The following is a 22,062-nucleotide window of genomic DNA, read 5'->3' as shown; positions in this document are numbered from 1 at the left end:
AGTATTTATTAGGCAGAAATAGCTAAAACAGCACCAGAGACATTCCCAGCAATGCACTGCCTGTTGATGTTAAGGTAGACTAGTTACTGCATCCTGTGAAATAATGAAAGTTATATAGAGGGAGCTCCAAGCAAACACAAAGTGCATTACATGTGGCTAAAATATATATTTGTGAACTGTATTGCCCATGGAATTAATTTTTAATTCACTTGCCAGTCTAACTGACTATGTCTTGGTTCCATTTTAGCAACTTTTTGTGTCACCTAACTTCTTTTTGGCCAGTCAATATCATCAGATTGTTTATTCAATATCCATTTAGAAGCCAAAAAGTTTGCTGCAAAGCTTAGTCAGAAAATTGTAACATCTGCAGGATTGAGTAAAAGTTTTAAAAGATACAATACAGCTGCCCTATTATCTAATCCAAATTATGGCAAACCTGTGAAGTACAGTAAATCGCCATGGGGTCATATCTCTTGAACCCAATCACCTTCACACCTTTGCATTGTGGTAATACACAGTTTTGTACCATGCATGCATTAAAGTAGCCTTTCCCAACCCATTTATTATGGGGGAACCCCTTTAAATAACTTCAGGGAACTCCTAAAAGATCATTTGTGTCACTTAAATTGACTTGAGAGTCACAAACTGCTCAAGGAACAGCTAGCAACCTCTGAAAGAACCCCAGTTGAGAAACTCTGCATTAGATTCTGGTAATGCAATTCATTTTAAAAAGTTTTTATTATTAAATCCTCAGCTACTAAAGATACCTCACCACACTTATTCTTGTTTAGACATTTCCTTTGATAGTGAAGTGACACCTGTGTCCTAGTCGTGTTCCTACGTTGTCACTGTGTTCTTCTGGTTGAGATCAGGCATAGTAAACATTAAAAACCTGAACCTAAACAATGATGTGCAAACAACACTAGAGCAAATGGTTAAAAAACAAAACAAAAGGTAAAAACACAAGGTAATCTGCAGAAATGATATTTAAAGAACGTTAAAAAACAAGTTTCAAAGCAATATTTAGTGGAGAAAGGAGATGTACATGATACACAGTGCTATAGCAAAGTGAGTGTCATCCAGGTTTGAGTTTACTTCTCCTTATTCATTTCTCAGGTTACTAAAAAAAAAACAGTGATCTTTCCGCTGGATTATATTAAAAATCTTTAGAGTAGCAGATTTTATTTACAGCAGCAAAGAGGCAACTTTATCACCCCAAATAAATACTGGTAATTGATAATGTTTACATATAACTTATGTCACGTGTGAATTGTTGCTCCATTTTAGCTGTACTTTTGGCTGCACAGAGAGAAATGAATTGTTTCCATTGACTTGTGTGTGCATGTCTTGTTATTAGTATATATTTTTCTTAACAGAGGTCGACTCTTATACATGTCATTGCCAAGCAGACCGAGGAGTCTGAAAGATGGAAAGATTGCAGTAACCTAGCTTGTTGCTGCTATGCCTCTTTCCCCCTTCCAGGTTCCACTTCACAGCCCATCTCACCTCTCCCTTTGCCTCTGCCCTGTGCTCCTTTCAGGCTGTGTGGTCGGTATCAAGGGAGGTTCACGTTGCTCCATAAAAAATAAAATTCATCAAGGCTGCAATTGCCAAGCCCGTGTAACCACATCTCGGCATGGCTTCCCCCGTCATCACTGTCTGGGCTCCTTCAGAAAATCAGCTTTCCCAGGCTGAGAAAAAAGCTTGCTTTCAAACCTGGCACCACTTGAATTGTTCATATATATAAGGTTGTATTATGTTTGGGTGGCGTATTAAAAAACAGCTTTGAGATTGATCTTGAAGCAGTGTGGCTAAGGTTTTGGTGCAATTATTAGGTTATTTGATGCTTGCTTTAGCTGATGATACTCCCTTGCCTTCTGACACTTGAAAAACGTTTTTTTAGTTAAAGAAATACTAAACTTCAAAAAAAAAAACCATAATCCAGCACAAAATGGCAATTTATGACATCCACACCAATATATACACCAGAGCTTTACAGTGATTAGAATATTTGAAGGGGTAATGTATTTCACAAAGGCTTGCTGTACTTATTTGTCACTTTTATGGGTTCACATTGATGACTTTAATATATTTCATTTTTTTTTTACATTTATTAGTACTGCAAATATATTTCTGTGCATTTCAACAGCTTTTTAGGTTTATAGATTGGGTAAAAGAAGTGTGACCGCAAGGGGAATTATGTGAGCTACAGGTCCCGTTTGCTTGTATGTATATCACGTTCTCACTTTCTGATTTATGAAAGCTCTCCAATACTGGAAAAGATAGACTATGATAAGAGAACTTGGGTGATCCAGTAAACCTAGAATGGATCTGGCTCTGGGTTGAACACATCTGCCAACTAAAAGCAACTGTTTTTTAAGAAATCCATTCATGGTTTGCTAGATCACTCAGGTTTTCCCATGATGGTCTATGTTCTCCAGTCTTGGAGAGCTTTAATAACTCCTTTCATGTTTTTGATTTTAACATTTAAAGCAAAGATGTTAGAAACAGATACAAAATTTTGACTGTTCCTGACTTTTAGTCAGAAAGATTTGTTCTGTGTGCCATTCTGATGCCAGTTTTACTTTGTCACTATGATGTCCACTTTGGGGCTTAGCCTAAGGTTAAAGAAGGTTCTCCAGAGGCAAGGCTTAGTCAAAGAAGTTGATTTCATGCAAACCAGACTTTTTATTTAAAAGGGTAATATGTCAGGTTCATGTTTTTATTAACACTTTTTTTTGTTTGGGAAAACAACACAAAAAAAAGAAAAAAGAAACGGTTAAGGGAAGAAGGGGGTACAACAAACCTCAATCCGTCAAAGAACATACCAAAATCAGATACATGTCATCATAACAAGGATTCAGATAAACAGGCAGGATACAGCAACAACTATTGCCCGAGGCCCAACAACCCTAATACATACACGAATGCACCACCAAATTCCCAAAAAAATTTGTTTCCAGCCCCAAACCACTCCTGAAAAGCAAGAGATCAACCAGTAAACATGGAAATAGGTAACCAAGTACCTTCCACAGGGGTCCCCAATAGATTTTTATAATCATTAGACTCCTGGAACATTATCCAGGGGGGCCAGGTCTTAAGGAATTTCTCCATCATATCATAGATCCCCACGTCAATTTGGCAAATTTCCTGACCAGAAATCCTTGAGCCTTGGGCAGGACCAAAACACATGTAGAATTGTACCCTTACTGTTACCACATCTCCAGCAAAGTTCCGAACACAGATCAAACCACAGCAAGCAACCCAGAGATAAGGGACTCTGCCAAGATGTGTGAACAGGATGAGTTGGGAGCTGTCTGGCCTGTTTCTGTAAACTCTGCATGATGGAAGTGAAAAAAGCTTGCACTTTAGCCTAAAACAACAGATTTATCCAAATGTTTTGACAACAGTGTATGTCATTGTTCTATAACCCAATGCCTCAGGCTTAGAACTTCTTAGGCCTCCTGAGACATCTATAACAGCATTTCAATGAACTCTATTTCTAAATGTCTCAATATACGGCCCTTATGTCGGAGAAGCATTCACTTTCCTGAAACTACTAAGATGTTGTTGGATTTTTGGGCCTAATCATTTCAAAGCAATTCAGCTCTTCTGTTAAGTGTTCCTAAAAGCTATATTGTTTTCTTAGCTTTATTTGTATGCTATGCATTCCTTGAAAGCACTTTATGTACTGTGATTTCTTTTGTACTAAGCTGTTTTAGACCGAGTTGGGTGCAGATTGTATGTAAGAAGAAATCTCAGCGTCCCAGCAGGCCATCCCTGATAGATCATAAACTAGCCAAGGCAGTGTTCACATCTGAATAGATATTGAGAATACCTTCCGTTCATATTGTGTCTAATGCAGAGAGCAATGGGTCAGCAGACAACTCTACAGACAACTTTTTTGAGCAGGTAGAAAGAACTTTAGAGCTAATAGTGCCTTGAAAATGTCAATTTTCAAAGCATAGGAAAAAGGAGTGAAAATACGTACTTGACTGATTCACTGGGATATAGTAAAGAAGATCAGGTGTTTTAAATGTTTGCTTAATATTCAATAGGGAATATATGGCAAAAGTGAAGTCTAGTCAGGAAAACTTTAAACAGATATTAACCCCAACACCAAAAAACAATAGGCTAAATGTCCCAACACTTTTAAATTGTTGGTCACATGAGGTCTCAAGACTTCCTACTTCTCCACTTCAGAGTTGAGTAGTTTTTCAGATGCCTACTTCACTGTCTGGAGACATATGCACATGGGGGGTAGCAGTGGGATCCTCATAAGGTCCTAAAGATACCATCAATGGCATGGTGACATCAGGATGATTGATGTTGACAAGACTGGTTGGTGGAGAACCATGACCCATAGGTGGAAGGGCATGTCGTTATGCCCAGAAAATTTTCATGCAGATATGAATCAGAATCTAGACTGGAAGAGAGAAGGGTGAAACAATAGGTATATCAGAATGGGAATGCACAGGGATGATCCCATTTTATGTGTTTCTGCTCTTTTATTCCCCATCTACAGTTTTAGGTAGGTCTTAAACCTAGCTGCATTTTCTTAACTGTAGGGACACCATGACCTGGCTGTGCTGTTTGGCAATGATGCCAAAACCTAGGCCTGGATATTCCATGAGCCATAGTAGTCATGAGCCTACAGAAAGATTAGGACTGGTAAAGCAAAAAATGTTTTTTTGTTGAAAAGGTTCTAGTAAAAGGGTGTTGCTTTGAATAACAATGGTTGTATGCCAACAGACTCCATTAAAGCAACCACAAGATTCCTGATAGGGCACCGCCATCTTCTTCTCTTCCTGAAGACAATTTTTAGTGATTGGCAGGGCCGGGATCACCAAAGTTCATTCATTTTTGGCACTCACAGGAAAATCCGGGATTGCTGACATTCAGATAGGTTGGTGGGATTGCTACAAAAACGAACATTGTTTGTTCCTTTCTGCAATAATGACCTGCCTTGTCATGGATTCTTAAAAGTGGAACTTCATCCTCTAGCCTGCTAATTATTTGAAGCCTTTCTGTTTTTATTACGTACATTATTTTTGGCCCTTTTACATATATACTGGGTCTTTTTTTTTCGCTGTGTAATGCAGATGGATTAGGGCTGGCAGGAGGGTTAAACATGGTGCTGTACATATCTTACCAAAATCGGAATGTTGTGGTAATGCCCAAACTGAAATACAACGAATGAAAGGGGTCGGAGGCAAGAGCTAGATGAAGCTAGACATCAGCAAGAGGTGGCTCTTTCTGACTTGCCGCTTGCCAATTCGAATGCACATTGTGAGGAGCTAACAGTGTGCAGAAAAATCAGAATAATTAATTTCATTACAGGAATCTGTACAGCTGTGCAAGAATAAAAGATACAACTAAAGTTCAATCTAAATATGTAGGAGCTTATAAGTGAATGGATCCCTTTAAATAACATTCACTTGTAGCAGGTATTGCAGCTTTCACTCATGCTGAGTATCATGCAGCAGTGTGCTGGCGTGAACAAGCCCTGCAGGAAATGATTTCATTTCTTTCTGATTGATGATTCTTCTCTGTGGAGCAGTGTGCAACTCCGTATATCGAATATTTGATGCCCTATGTTCTTATAAAAAAGCCATTTGGGAAATAAAGAAATATCTTTTCAACCCTAGTGCGGGGTGAAAGGCGAGAGCAAGTAGGATGAAATGTATAATAAGCTTTAGTATGTAAAGTAAATATAAAAATGATAAAAACCCAGAGAGGTTGCAGCATATTCATCAAGTGCATCACAGGTATAATAATGCATTCAGTATAAGCTGTGATTCACTTTTAAAAAACTGCCAGCTCTGCAAATATGAGATATAGGTAAAAAAAAACAACTCAACAGTGCAATGCTATGTCCTCATCAACCTATCAAGGAGCCATTTAATGTGTTAAACTATGTTCACATTTCAGGTAATTCTCACCCAAGTCGAATGGTTGTCCTTGTCCAACCTCCAAACTGAGGTATTGGAGAGATATTGAGATATTAGTCTAAGTGGACTAATAACCTTCCTAAAACAGTTACCTTTTTGAATCGGATTACCAGTTTGAACCCAGTTTCTATTGCCTTCTAGGCTCCGGCACACATTTGTAGCCCCTCTACATAAAAGGGTAGCTATTTCCAAATTACCGTCATCCCGGTTCATAAAAAGCATCACAAATATATTATGTACAGAAAAATCACATTGTGATAACCTAATATAATCTGTTTTTATTTAACTGAGCCCGAATTTTCAATTTGTGCTTCTTGCCACAGTGATATTTAAAGCAGAGCACTGTGTTGTGTGACGTGAGTTCTCTAGAAGACACGGGATTAAATAGTGACGCTTATGTCATTAGAATTGCTGACAAAATATGTATATCCTTCATAGAGTGACTAGGACCCCTCAGGCAGCCTTCTGGGCATGGAGGAAAATGCTGGAGATGTTTCCAGTCAGCACTTTTACTGACTTTTACTGTACAGGAAGCTACACATGTGACGGGGGAGATATGACCAAAATTCATTCAAAACAAGAAACAAGGCAGGGATTCAAAATCACTTCAACACGGACATTGCAAATAGAATTATACCAAATATTTTATTGGGGTAATAATTCATTGTGCAACATCTACAATTACCTTTATTCTTGATTCCTAAAGTGCAATACTTTAATTTACAACCAATCAGAGTTCACACTTCCGAGGTCAGGCAGGTTGAATTCTAACTGATTGCCCTGGGGAATAAATGGAGCACCTTTTTTTATAAAAAGTTTAATAGTTCCAAACAGGACATTAAGAAAACTCCAAACCATGACCCATTTACCGTAGGTGCTTTGCTGCTGTTATACAACATTGGACCTTGAGGCAGTGTTAGGCTGTAGGGGAGTCTTTCTTATACAAGATTCCTCCAGAGATTAATTGGCGTTTCTTGAGCAATATTCAATTCTACTTTTGATGATCTTTTAGCTTTCTGTAAGGAGGGATTCTTCCATTGACCACCAATATATGGAGAATTCTTTCCCTGACCACCAACGTATGGAACATTTTTACCATTAACCACCAGCATAAGAAGTATTTTTACCACTGGCCACCAATGTAAATGTCATTCTTCTTCTGACCACAATACTAATGTACTGCAAGTTGTAGATATATTAGTTATTGGTGGGAGTTTCTGTAACCTGAAAAATATTTCTAGTGTCCCTGTGTGCTAACAAGGTTGAGAAAAGCTGATATAGGCCCATTTATCTCTTATGGGAAACAGAAGCAAGCAGTCAGAAGTGAAGCCATTTAGTGCTTGTTATTATTTGCACTTGCATGAACTAGTTTCAGTGATTGTCCCATGTCACATCAGACCACCTGAAAGAAAAGAAGCAAAGTTCTGATTGTCCACTTTAAAAACACATCATATATACAATGCTTAGGCATGACATCAGTGGACTTGGAGGCCCTTCTAGCATGGTAAGTATTTTATCAGGCCTGATTTGCCTTTTTTATATATCCCAGAAAAACTTTTAACAACTTTAAAGGGAACCTGTGTTTTGCACATTCGTGCTCCTCTAGTCCTCAACACAGTCATGTAAAGAGGGGCAATGGCATCATCCACCCAGATTATTTTGGATACAAGAATCAACTCCTGAAGTAGGAAGACCTCAAAAGATCAGGAGTAAGGAGTCTTCGAATAAACAGGTGACAGTATCTCTTTAAAAGTACGCTACTGTACAAATAATCCTGATTTCAACCTGCTTTGATTCCCTCTCTCATTTGTATATGCTATCAGTTGCATTACACAGGCAGCTGCGTAAAATGCAAATTGTTTGAAAAAATACACTTTTCTGGAATATATTGGGAACGCTTTATGCAGTCAGCTTATGATTAGAAATGTTTAGCTGATGTTTAATGAAATGTGAAGCTTGCTTTTCCATGTTGTGAGGTAAGTAATCGAGCATCCCTATGGACTGTGCAGCAAATATGAGATGTACATGAGCTTACTCTCAGCTGCTACTATGATGCACAGCAGTGGTGTGGATGGACGCCAACGTCTGACCTATGCTTATTTTAAAGTGCATTATCAAGAAAAAAAATATGCTCTATTACTGGATCTTCTAGCACATGGATACAGCTTTTTTTTTTGCAATGCTATTTTCATAAAGTAAACATTTTCAAAACCAACTCCATTCATACTTGTATTCCAATTTGTAGCCGTTGCAGGAAAATTCAATTGTACATTTATTCACAAATATGAATGTGCTTTCTATATATATATAAAAAATCGTATGTATGTATTTATGTGTGTATGTATGTGTGTATGTGTGTATGTATGTATGTGTGTATGTATGTATGTGTGTATGTATTTATGTGTGTGTGTATGTATGTGTGTATGTGTGTGTGTGTATGTATGTGTGTATTTATGTGTGTATGTATGTATGTGTGTATTTATGTGTGTATGTATGTATGTGTGTGTGTATGTATGTATGTATGTATGTGTGTGTGTGTGTGTGTATGTATGTATGTGTGTGTGTATGTGTGTGTGTATGTATGTATATGTCTATGTGTGTGTATGTATGTGTGTGTATGTTGCACCATCACTCGAAAATGCAAGGAGACATTTCAACCAAACTTGCCATGCATATGACTGAGACTCATATGAGTGCACCAGTCATCTTTGTACAGCGCTGTGCTATATGTCAGAGCTATATTTGGATGTATGTGTGTATGTCATAATTAGGAAACACATGGAGACATTTCAACCAAACTTGCTATACATACGACTGAGACTCATGTGAGCACACCAGTCATCTTTGTACGGCGATGTTGTATATGTCAGAGCTATATTTGGATGTATGTGTGTATGTATTGCTCAGCACAGTGTGCCTTTTGCTTATATTTTTACATACTTTTTTTGGACTATAACATAAGATTGCAATAAATAAATACCCGGGCAATTCTGGGTAATCATCTAGTTTCATATGAAAACTGAAGTCCAGGAGCCAGGGCGTATGTGTTTTTTACTTATCCCGTGCTTCCTTGATGGTTGACACATCTATTCTACCCATTGATATGTGGGTAAGCCTTTTGGGTCCTCACTTACGATGCCAGATCATGGATAACCTCAGTGCCTGTGCCCCCAATGCAGAGCATTTTATGGAAGAGGCTGCAGGGGACCTGCCATATGGAGGACAAGCTTGCTAGAGCACGGGAAAAAAGGTCTAATCTGAGTCTAAATGGGCATTTAATACTTGTAGTACAGTAATACCCCCACAGCAAGTCTATTTTTTATTTTCCTTGGTTCAGTTTTAACTCCAAGTTGACATTTTGACACACAATGCATATGACCTGGAATCTACAAGGCATCATGGGATGTCTACATCATCAGAGCATCTGTGCAACTGATGTGGCTGCACAAAGTGGTAGTGGCCAAGAGGAAAACAGGAACACCACTGTTAGAAACTACACAACATTTTGGCTGTGCTATACTTTAAATGGTAAAAAGAAGCTCTCTAGCCCCTCTCACTCTTGTTGCATGCTCAAATTCCAACGTAGTTGTCGCTTAATTTATAGGTGAATATAAGTCCCCCAAGTATCTAATCTAGAGATCAAGTGACCAGTATCTGGCATTGTTATGTGCCCAGTGTTCTGGCTTTATGATCATGTGTCTGGCACTGATTGGTGCCATGAGCACTGGCTCCTCCAGGGGCGGTATATTAGTGGTTTCCATATGTTTATGCATTTTAAGGAGCAGTAATGTATGGTAAATGAAACAAAAGAGTGAGAATTTATTAACACCAGTGCAGTCCCACTTGAATGTATGGTATTACACATTTCATGTGAATTCCTTTTAGCAGCTCATTTATTTTGAATGGCTGCCAAAGCTCCACAATCCACTTAAACTGAACCTGCACCATTTGTTTTACTCAACGAACCACGAAACACAGACCATTTACACTTGTGTGTTTGAATCATTAAGGTGCCATTTAAATTCATGGCACTGACATGCATTAAAGTGCATTTAATAGTTCCCGTTCATTGCATGAAAGATCAAAGATCATTAAAATGTTCTTTACTGAGATTCACAAGGACCTGGACACTTGTGTAATTGTAGGGGAAGAAGCAGATATACAAACTACTGCGAGAAAATCTTGCCAATGGCATCTCTGAATTATATAATAAAGCAGATGGTATTTCAACCTGAAAATGTACACCCAAAGCGGAAACATTTTTGGACCAAGGTGGTGAAAACAAAACTGATCCGGAACACGTTTGCAGTCCTGATTTGGCTGATCTGCATGGTTTCCCTTGAGACTGCTGTTATAAGTGGAGTCACACTGGGATATGAAGCTCTGATCACTTTGCTTTCAGTAAATTTTTATTGATGTTTTAAAGACTGAACATAGGAATATAACTTGACATATTGCTGACACTGTGTCTAAATGCAGCTCTGGAAACATATTAAGAAAGAATACATTATACTTATATGTATGTGAGTTTAATATGATAAAATAAAAGTTAATTATTTACTCTTGCATGCTTATAACTTCAGGATATCAGGTGCATATATGACCCACAACTGTGCTTCTAACATACCTGACGCTTGTCCTGTTCAGATATAAAACGGCTTTTTAGGAAAAGAAACAGCTACGTGAACAGCTAGTCCCATGAATCAGATACTCTTGCCAAAGTGAACAGCAGATCCAAGAGGTCTCAGCTCACAACACTGCTTTTAAGCTATGGAGCCTGGTCTAGGAGCCATCTCAGCTTGTGATTGAACAGCAAAGGGACAGCAATTCATTGATAGAGTATTCCCTCTGTCTTTAAAGGACAATCCTATTTTAAGCTTGGTACACATGTGCAATATTTGTTGTTGGAAAACGAACAACTAACGATTAGGCACGATTATTTTGAATGATCATATTGTGCACAATTCTGTACATGCTGTAACGGTACAATCGTTCAATTATAATCCACCAATAATGTACAAGCGCTAGATACAATCGTTTGAATGATGCAGGAAGTGACACGTAAAGGAGAAAGTGTGCTGCAGAACCATTGCACGTGTGTACACAGCTTTAGTTAATACAAAGAGTAAGAAAGACCTGCCTAAAGTTGCATACACACATGCAATAATTATCGTTGGAAACGAACGACTAACAACTCTTCGTCCGATAATCGTTAACAAAAAAGTACACAACGACGCGGATGAACGAGGATTTCAGTGGAAACAAACGACTGTCCCGGCAGATCTGTTTGGGCGACGATTGTTCGCTATCTATTGTGTGTACGGTTGTTCAGTGATCATGGATGGTTCTGCATTACATCAAGATTGGGACAGGGATGGTTTTAGGGTAGGGCAAATTGGGCAATTTTTCCAGGGTCCCAAGTGACAGAATGGCGTGGTTCAAGAAGCTGAAATGCTGTGCATATGGGGTGCTCTTCTTATATTTGGTTAGTGCCCCGTTTTTTATGCAATTACTGGTGATGCCTGCTTTCTGCCTATTGTCTGTGTGTTTTTTGTTTGGGAACACATGCTTTGTTGTGTATTATGCTGAAATCTCAGCATAAAGTTTCTTTTTTCATTTTAACCTTATCCTTTAACGCCAATTTGTGAGCAAAAGACGACATGTTTTTCCTCTCCCTTTTTTTCTGCAACCCTGTTGTTAACACAACATCTAAAATTTTGAAATCTTACATAAAAAACTGCTGACAAACTATCATCCCACATGGGTCTTAAAGCATGTGTGTATGGGGTGTAACTGATATTGCTAGCAAGCAGATTTGTATTGGTGTCATCTCACATTACCACCCATGACATGCACGATGAATGAATTGTGTACATTTGTATAAAAGAAAAGCAGAAATCTCTAAATCGCGCTCCTTACTGCAAAGGACTTGCTGCAGCAGGTGCTGGAGATGCTGATGGATGACTCTTTCTGGAAACGCTGGAGGAACAGCCACCAACACAGCACAAAGGATATGTACAAATTCCACTTCACTCGAGGTACCAACTTTCCTAGTCAAAATCTTTGAATGAATATGTGACAGAGAACCACTGCCAGGTATAGAAAGCTTGAGTCTTCTTCATGCTTTTCACTGAATAAAGATATTTCGCCTATTCTTAAGGATTTGATAATTAGAAATGAGTGGGGTGGTTTTAGACAAACTGATTTAGCCACAAAATAACAGATGCCAATGTTAGTGAATTTTCAAATATTCAAATTTGTTTGGAAATAGGAATGACCTACACATTTTTTATATGTTTTTTTTTTTTTTTGGTGTATAGGCAAGTTTTGCTTTCCTCTATTATAAACATGGAGGGCGGATATCTATATCTAGTCTTCATTAAATGCCAAAGTACACACACTGCAGCCCACATTTTATAACCCATTCATAAATTGTGGATCATGGTGTACAGCGCTAAAATCACAGCAGAGAAAGCTCTGAGCTGGAGGAGAGCTGGTCACATCACTGGGCTCTTCTGAATGAAGTTACATTCATTTTAATTGCACTTCACCTGCTTTTGAGTCTTGTGTTTTGTTGCTGTGCTATAAAGAACAGAATTCCATCTACCCCATCCTAAGAAATGTGAATGGAACTTATCTAGGATGTCATAATATGTAAATGTGCTTACCACGGCCCAATGCATCACTGGTTCAAGCCCTACCGCAAGAATAATGGAGCAGCATGCTACTGCACATGTGCTGCTTTCAGCTTCAGGTCCCGTTAAAAACAATAGAGCTTGGTTCATTTTCACACTAAAAGTAGACGATGATTTGTGTACATGGGAGGACCAAATTGAAAGATGGGTTAAACCACAATAAATATTTCTACATATTGGCCCTTACAGGGAATGTTATATACATTTCTTAAGTACAAGTTAGAAGAATATATATCTTTAATTTTCAATTTGTAATGTGCAAAGCTCTGTGTGTTTTTCTAAAGTTTTGCTATGGCCTACTTATTTTTGTATTTGAATATTTTGTATGTATTGCTTTATTTTTATTTTTTGGCATTGTGCTTTTTTTTCCTACTTTAGAAAATTCTTAAAATAATAAAGGTGCTTCTATAACCCTCAGGCATTATTTAAACCCCAGAGCACCAACAAAACTCAACCTTGGGAATCACCTTTCCCCCTGGCTCCAATTTCACCAATACCCTCCAATTTTTGAAGAAACTTTGGGCAAATGGTAACTCTTCATTAGTTATTAATTTAATAGAAGTTTGTGCAGCAGAAGATCATCCATTAGCACACGTTAGTATCTATTTGGATATTTAAAACTTTGGTGCACGTTAGAACAATGTCCAGCGTGTGCGCAGCTAGCAGGGAACTTCGTTTGGCATCCTTGCTTGGCCCCACTGTGCTAACCTGAAAGCATTTTTATCTCACTAGGGCCTTTTCAGACTCCTTGGGTACCAGTAACAATGGTTTGTTGTTATGTAAAAAAAGCCTGTATCCAGAAAAAAAGCGAGAGATTCTTCAGTGTTGGAATCTTAGTCACATGGGGCCGTTACAGTCCACCCCCCCCCTCCCCCAGCTAATCTAGTTTCTATAGAAACAAGATTGGGAAAAAGACAGGCGGAGAGGGGCAGAAAAGAGTGAGAACGGGAGGAACGGGGATAGAGAGGTGAGCAGCATCAGGTAGAAGGGGCGCTTGTGTTTCGGGTCTGACACGGACGAGGATGGGCAGCGGGGGAGCGCGCTAACAGACCGCAGGTGGTGCAACGACTTGCTCCATATGAATGCTCAGAGGCTATGCTCTTACCGACTGCTGGAGATGAACGAAGAGTCAAAGGTAGATTAACAGCAGGTAAGTGTTAGTGAGAGTTGTTTAAATGATGAAAGCTGCAGCTATGAGGATGGATAACCTGGCAAGACAGATAGAGTCTAGAAAGGATTAGGTAGATAGCATTAGATAAAATTTCAGAACAGGGATATTAATGGCTTGTTGTGAGCACAGTGCAAAGTTGTTTCAAGACAGGCTGGCAGAAATGGATACACAGGAGAGGCAAAAGGGAGGCTGAAAAATCCAGGAGATGTTGCTCCATAGATTAACCCCCAACAGGTGGTGGGCAAATCCTGCTCGGAACAGGAACACAGGACACCCGGGTCAAGGGACCGTTCTCCCCCTTCTCCATATGTTCATCTCATTTGCTATGGACTCCCACTGTCATTTTCATTTTTTTCTCATATCATTATTTGATTCTGGTCCAGGAGACGTCGGCAGGATGGAGTTACAGCTCAGCTAAGGCTATACTGCAATAACTCTTCTCTGAGAAGGTAACTCTTATTACCTTTCTTGGCTCCCCCACACCTCCACCTATTAATACTAAGATCTCATTTTTTACAAGGTGCTCGTTATTAGTTATCAAACCTTTTTCCATCATTATTCATTAATTCCTTGTTTTGACGTCCTGTCATTTCGACACCAAAGTCCCGTTTCATCCCTTTTTACCTAGCTAGACATTTAATTAATGAGCTGGATGATGTTTATTTAATGCATACATTCATTCATGTGTATGATTTGTGACACTGTGTTTGCTGACCCGCTACAATATTTTACATTTATGCACACGATGGAGAAAAAAAAAATGCTCATTTAAGCCTCTGTAAAAGAAATCATACCTTGTATCATGGGTAGAATCTACTATAATGGCTGCCTCTGTAAGCAGCTGCACCAGATTTGGTTTTAAAGTTTGTTGGATTGCTATATCATCTGCAGATATGGTAGAATTTATATTGTACTTCTTTATGTTTGGCGTGTGCAGAGAAGACTACATGATATTGCTTACTTGAAGGAATTGGCATGACTTTTTTTGTCTTGGGAATTTAAGCGTTTTTTTCAGAAATGTAAAATTAAAACCTAACACTGCATAGTGACATTTGATGATGAAGTTATTGCTTGTAGTCTTGTGTACACCTGTTCTGCATCTGACGACAGGTGCAATAATTGCGTCTGGTCGCCTGCGCTATTCTTAAACCTCATTAACATATTTCTACTCCCACTCAATACGGCAGCTCAAAATAGGGGAGCAATTTGAGAAATAGTAAAGGCTTAGAGCTAAAGCCTCGTGCCACTAAACTGTAAACCAGACCCTCAGACTTTCCTTAGAGGAGCTGAGGACAAATAGGAGCTCCCATACAAATGGTGAACATTAAAAGGGAACCACTACCGAAAGAAAAGAGTAGACATTGCTGACCTCTTCCTGAATGTATTAGTTTCCTGGTTGTCCCTAGGAATAATACATTTAAGTCATTGATTTGGAACAAGCATGTTGAGTGATGGCAAACTAATGCTATTAAGCAGAGAGTTTTTTGGTAGAGAGCAATGGGGCAAAGACTCATAGGGCAGAGAGCTACGGAATAGAGTTATGGGGCATATAGCTATTGGCAGAGAGCTAGAAGCAAAGACCTACAGGACAGAGAGCTATGGAACAGAGTTATGGAGAATATAGCTATCTGACAGAGAGCTAGGAGCAAAGACCTACAGGACAGGAAGCTATGGAACAGAGTTATGGAGAATACAGCTATTGGGCAGAAAGCTAGGAGCAAAGACCTACAGGGCAGAGAGTTATGAATCATATAGCTATAGGGCAGAGAGCTAACGGCAAAGACCTATAGGGCAGAGAGCTATGGAACGGAGTTATTGAGAATATAGCTATTGGGGAGAGAGCTAGGAACAAAGGCCTTTAGGGCAGAGAGCAATGGAACAGAGGTATGGGGCATATAGCTATCGGGCAGAGAGCTAGGAGCAAAGACCTACAGGGCAGAGAGTTATGGAGTATATTGCTATGGGGCAGAGAGCTAATTGCAAAGACCTATAGGGCAGAGAGCTATGGAACAGAGTTATGGGGCATATAGCTATTGGACAGAGAGCTAGGAGCAAGAACCTACAGGGCAGAGAGTTATGGAGCATATAGCAATGGGACAGAGAGCGAATGGCAAAGACCTATAGGGCAGAGAGCTATGGGACAGAGACTTATGAAGTTTATAGCTATAGCAAAGACAGATAGCTAGGAGCAAAGACCTACAGGGCAAAAAGGTATGAAGGATATAGCAATTGGGCAGATAGTTAGGGGAAAGACCAAAGGGACAGAGAGCTATGGATTAGAGTTATTGAGCATATAACTATGGGGCAGAGAGCTAATGGCAAAGACCTAGAGGGCAGAGAGCTATAAAACAGAGAGTTATGGAGCATATAGCTATGGGGCAGAGAGGTAAAGACTGGAGAGGTTTGGCAAAGCATTACTGGGCATAAAGCTATAGGGTATAGCTCTTGCTCTGCATACTTGTTCCCAGTCAGTAACAGAGAAAATAGTCTTTGGATCAGGAGGCTACTAGCATTTTTAAAAGGAGAGTACAGCAATGGCGATCTCAGTATTTTCTCCATGCAGGTGTCTGGATATAGACTGCCATTTCTTACTTTTCTTACTTGAAATTCCTTTAAGTTTGACCAACAAACTGTTAACATTTACAGGAATAGTTGTCTAGGGATTACCAATCTGTTGTACAGCTGTATGTCTGAGCAGGCCTCGTCATTTTACTGTATATACATTTTATATATCAATTCACATCATGTGTACGCATAAGACATCACTAGACACTTCAAAGTACAAAATACTTCATGATCTTTTCTGTGGCCCGGTAAAAAAGCTAAGGGTCACAATTAAAAAGCAGTGGTATGGCTGTGCCTTGGCGTTATCACTGCATAAAAACACCAAAGCACATACAGTGGTATCTTGGTATAAGACCTTAATACATTCCAGGTCCTTGGACTTTTACCAAACAGGACGTATACCAAACAAATTTTTCTCATAAGAAATAAAAGGAAAATGATTAATTGGTTCCCATGAAAAAAAATCCTATTGTTATTGGCATAATATACATTGATGGGGCTGTATAAAATAATTTAAACATTGCTTAATACTAAAATACATAAATACAAAAGCAGATGAAATAAATGAAAATGTAACCTCACTTTACCTTGCTGAGAAGAGTGGAGTGCCTACTAGGATGGTGCTAAGAAAGGAGGAGGAGGAGATGTTCTGTAATTCACAGAAAGTTATAGCGCGGGTTGTTCACCGAATGGTGGAAACTGGCATACTGACACTCGTGGGCAGTCGTGGCATTGTCTCGGGAGAGCTAAATAAGGCTAGCACGCGGTGTTAGGACTCATTTTGACCCATACAAGTTCTAGCACAAAGGTTGTATACCAAGCAAATTTGTTCATGTCCAAACAGTACTTATACCAAGTTGGACTTATAGACAAAGCGGACTTATACCGAGGTACCACTATATATTTATAAAAAAAACACAGCAATGTGCCCTACATATGCACATTTCATTGCACCAGCTAGTCAACCCCGAAGCTGGTGCAGTTCAACAGAACTTAATGATGATTCTGTACAAACAAAACTGGGAGAGTCTGACCATATACCTGTCAAACTTACATAATTGCTTCCTCTACATTCATAGAGCTATATTGAGCTATTAATAAATAGGGTGGCGGTGGTGCGCACGGCAGAGCAGAAGACGATAACTACTTTATGTTATAAATATGCCACTGAATTTATTTCATACAGTAGGTGATGGGTGCAGTTGATTCTTTCTTGAATAGGTCAAGGCATTGCTGATATCTAACTTATCCAGCTGGGTGCTGTACTTCCAACCACCAAATGTCTACAATTTTCTGGGAGGACATAGCATGTCCTAGCATCTGGGAAGAGGAACCTCAGCATCCAGGCAGGGATATGTTATTTGACACACTTCAATATGTCAGTAATGTTGGCACCTGGATGCAAATATTTACTATACCACCTTCTACACACATAAGTATAAAACGTGATCTTACGGGATACTCCATTTATTTTGTGTATGTATATATTGCCATTTCAGGCCTGCTTATGGAAATGTTGATTTCCAGGCTATTACAGTGATAGTACGCAGAACAGTAATGCAGATCAGAAGATCCTGAAGTCATGATCTGCAGACTTGTTCCAGGTCTGTGACACAAAGTGCTGAAGTAGGAAAGATGGCCTAAATACCAACCTATTGCATATTTAACCAGGCCTAAAGCCTGGTGGTAAACATGTATTGCCCCGTTACGTCTGCTTCACCTTTGTGTTCTGTACTGTATGGTAATGCTTTTACATGAATAGGCTGCTTGTCTCCACCACACAGAAATGTGATTTGATGACCTGCATAGATGTGAACCAGGACCAAGGCCCGATTCAGTCCAACAAAATGAATTGTGGAAATTTGATTAAAAAAATTCTACCAAAATGCATCTGCAAAGAGAAACCTTTCTCAAGTAAGAATCTCCATTGCTCTTCCCATTGCTCTTATTTTAAGTTTTGTCGTAATAATTTCTTGCACATGCACTTTAACCTCATCAAATGCAACAAGAACTCTAAAATTCCCACAGCTGTTGATCATGTGATTAATCTGCCTTGGCAAAGATATGTATTTTAGGTCTTCTCTTACTGTACAGCAGAACAGAAGCCCTTAGTCTTTTGTTTTTACATCAGTTTGGGGCTGGCACTACTTTTCATATAAGAAGTCAGAATGGGGTACTATGATTATTGTATCTGTGCTTCTCCTAATGTACCAATGTGGCGGGCACAGGTCAGTATGGTAATCTCAGCTGTCCATAGTACTACTTGGATCCAGCTTGCACAAACAGTAGAGAATCTGGCCTAGACTTGGAGTGCTAGCACTCCCAATGTGGTGTATTGAGACCAGACTAAGGATTTTCAGCATCTTTTTGTTTCTAAATTTTGATCATTTAAACATGGTAAAATGACTCAATTCCACTTTTGGATAGGTATTGAAAGGTTAGATTCTCTTCTCAACGTTCACCATTGGAGAACTTTTAGGTCACTTCCTGTCTTCTCAACTTCTAAAGCAGGAAGTAAAAATTCTCCAATGGTGATTAGAACACACTTTTTTTTATTATTTGGGGTTACATTTGTTTTTTGTTCTGTCTGTAATTTCCTTTCCCACTGACAGAGTTAGAGATTCCCTGATGACAGGAGTTCTAATGTTTTTTCATTCCCTAAAATGTTGCCTGGGGTTATGCTATAGCCTGGGAAAAAGCTGCAAAAGTAGGATACTGGTAAAAATAAATATTCAAAGCGGAAGTTTAATCTGCTAATATTTTGCCTTCTGTGATTACTCCTTTCCTGGCTCAACAACATTTTGATGATATTTTTAAATGATTTGCATGTTTTTTATAAAGCTGAAGCTCCAGTCCTTCAAATCATGGAGGCTCGGCATTCCATCTGGGTGTTGCCACAGCTTCCTGTTCGCTGGATTTTTGTGCAGCCCCTGCCACCAGCTATGATCTGCCTGAATTACAAAGACTTAATGGGTATGACATTATCATTTTGTTTTTCTGCAAACAGGTCTTAGCTGGTGGGAAGGGCCAGGAAAGTGCTGTCATTAGTTTCTTGAAAACTTCACAGCACCCTGCTTCATCCTAGGTAAAGGCCATGTGTGATGCCGAGCCTCCATATATGAAAATACTAAAATCCAGTAAATTATAAGAGCAGACCAGGCACTGTAAGGTTGGAAGGAAATGATGCTGGAAGATTAAAGGTAAGGCTGGAGCTCAGCTTTAAAAGGTGTGGGTGACACCACCTTTTCCCTGGATTCATTATACCCCAACCCCCTTTTCCCACCAATACCCAGTTGCAGTTGGAAGCAACCACCGAGAACTGCAAGAAGCTTAGTTGAAAAAAATACATCAATGTGAGTATTCTGAGTTCACCCATGATTTAATCCTAGTGGTGCCACATTGTTTCAGCCAGCTCACTCCCCGAGTAATTAGATAGTAAAATGTTGTCTGAGTTGATGTGCAGAATATAATGCCTGTTCTTCAGCAAGCGGGCTTCTCCCTGAGCTAAAAGACACCTAGCAGAGTAGTCATAGTTGAATATGCCGCAAATCTCATTTTTCTAGCTTATTTTGACAACCAACTGACATCACAAATCCTAGATAATCATTCGGGCTGACAACCTGAAATGAGATCTGAAATCTATACTGATAAAAGTAAAACATTCATGGGACTGCACAGGAAAGTCCTAAACATGGTCTCAAATTTACTTTTGCCATATTGCCATAAATCTGGACTGTGGCCTTGGGGAAACTGGGTAAAAATGTGACTGGCTTTGTACAACGTTAGGCTCTTTCTTATATCTCACCTATGCAGGTACAAAAGACTCAGTGGAAACATTTAGCCCTGGGAGTATATTGTAGACCCTTTCATGGCTTGTGTAGAAACTTTAGAATGTTTCAAGTCACAGGAAATCCCTACTAAAACCAACATTTTAATTGGAAGAATTTTTTTTTAATTGGTGGCCATTGGAATGAATGCTACCCTGCAGTGATGGCTAATATACCACTATAGACACCTAAAAACATCAGAGTCATAGCTCTGCCAAGTGCTGTTGGTCTCAGAACTATGCGAGTATCATCAAATGGGAGGCCAATACGCCACAGGTTTAGGAACTCCTAGCAACCTCCAGAGCAGTGGTTTCCAACCTTTTCGGACCTATAAACCACTAAATGCACGGTCCTTCTCATGACCCCGCTGGGGGGCGCACCAGCCAGAGCCGCAGGCCAGCAAAATTTTCTCACGGACCACTGGCGTCCCCTGCTCTAGAGGAAGCCTGGAGTTCCATAGACGCCTGGTTGTATATGGCAGGTCCAGATTAGATAATATAGGAAGTTTCTGTGCAATTACCACTCACTGGGCACCCAGTTTTAACCACTAAAAATCCCAGGAAGACTGCAGGAATTTAAGTTTTGGGTATTTCTGCATGGCACAATGAAACATCTGAAAAGCTATTTAGAGCAGGAAAAGGTATAGAAGCTTAAATATATCATTTCTTTGTGTGCACACAAAAGCATTTTGAAACACCTTTGAAATGCTTACAAACATGAAAGTGGTTGAACAGCTGACCGTCCATGAGATGCTGCATGTAGGATCTTAGCATCACTCACTCATCCTCATCCAGGCTTTTTACCCACTCTCCCATTCATTTTAATAATGAGAGATCTTGGTGGTTTCTTCACATGTAAATTGCTAGGAAAACATTTGTTTAACCACCAGTGTGAAGAACCTAAATTTTGAAGGGTCTGAATTTGATTGTGAAGGGTTTGTTACATTTTGTTCATGTTTCTAGTACATGGAAAATGAATTGACATAATGGCCATGTACCTCCAATGCAAACCCTAACAGTGTTTGTAGGCAACAAATTAACGCCAGTTCAAAAGGTTGCAACGAACAACAAGACAGAATTACGTCTCATATACATTCATATTGGATAGCTTCTCTTGTCCTTTCTGGACAGCTGGACAGGTAGATCTATTAAGAGGCATGTTGCCCAAGCAAAGATCCTTGCCTGAGGAAAAACATGAGAGACAGTGTCACAAAGCAATCTTGCTTTCTTGTGGCTCACCTTAACCAGTTGAAGTACCTATGTCTATACTATCAGAGCATCCCACACTTCAGGGAGAGACAACAGGACTGCCAACAAGTAGTTATCTAGTTTAACCTGTCCATCAGGGACTGGTACAGGAGGCAGTTGAGCAATGGCTGTTCATGTGATAGGAGCCATCATGTTAAATATGTGGGGGTCTTGTCTGCACATTTACTCCTAGCTGATGGGTATCCAATCCTAGAGACCACCTCCATGACCACCACATAAATATAATTCAGCCAAAATTTCTGTGGGGTATGGATGCAGTAACTTTATTTGAAAAAAAAAAATTGCCCCCTACAGAATAAGTCAATATTTCAATGGGATACAAAGTATTGCACTACCATTGGATCATCACATTACTAACATTTCTCAAGGATTGTTTAAGTTTCTGCAAACAAAGACAATATTAATAGACAACAGTTCACCTTTCATTGAGTATTCTTACCCCCACCCTCCAGTATCTTACTGTTGTTGTCAGACAGGCTCCCATTGTTCAAGCATGAGTACAAATCACTGATACAAGTACTTGTATTGACTTGCATCCGTATTTCATGTCGACCTTTTGAAAATACTGATATTACAAATGGGGTA

At 39.3% G+C, this 22,062-nt stretch overlaps 1 protein-coding gene across 2 annotated transcripts in view; it reads left to right on the top strand.

Annotated features, from left to right (window-relative positions):
* The window catches only part of LOC140335197 (ankyrin repeat and fibronectin type-III domain-containing protein 1-like), a 176,027-nt gene that overhangs the window by 98,639 nt on the left and 55,326 nt on the right, over window positions 1-22,062 (top strand). Inside the window, exon 1 of one of the 2 annotated variants that reach the window (XM_072417649.1) lies at window positions 13,613-13,796. The exons of the other annotated variant lie outside the window; for it this stretch is intronic. The gene's annotated coding sequence lies outside the window, so the exon portion shown is untranslated. Of the gene's footprint in view, window positions 1-13,612; window positions 13,797-22,062 lie in introns of those variants that run through there. 2 annotated transcript variants of the gene reach the window in all.

The sequence above is a fragment of the Pyxicephalus adspersus genome, chromosome 7 (assembly GCF_032062135.1).
Source record: "Pyxicephalus adspersus chromosome 7, UCB_Pads_2.0, whole genome shotgun sequence".
NCBI classification, from domain to species: Eukaryota; Metazoa; Chordata; class Amphibia; order Anura; family Pyxicephalidae; genus Pyxicephalus; species Pyxicephalus adspersus.
Note: the sequence above shows the minus strand (reverse complement) of the source record. Positions and strands in the feature narration are given on the sequence as shown.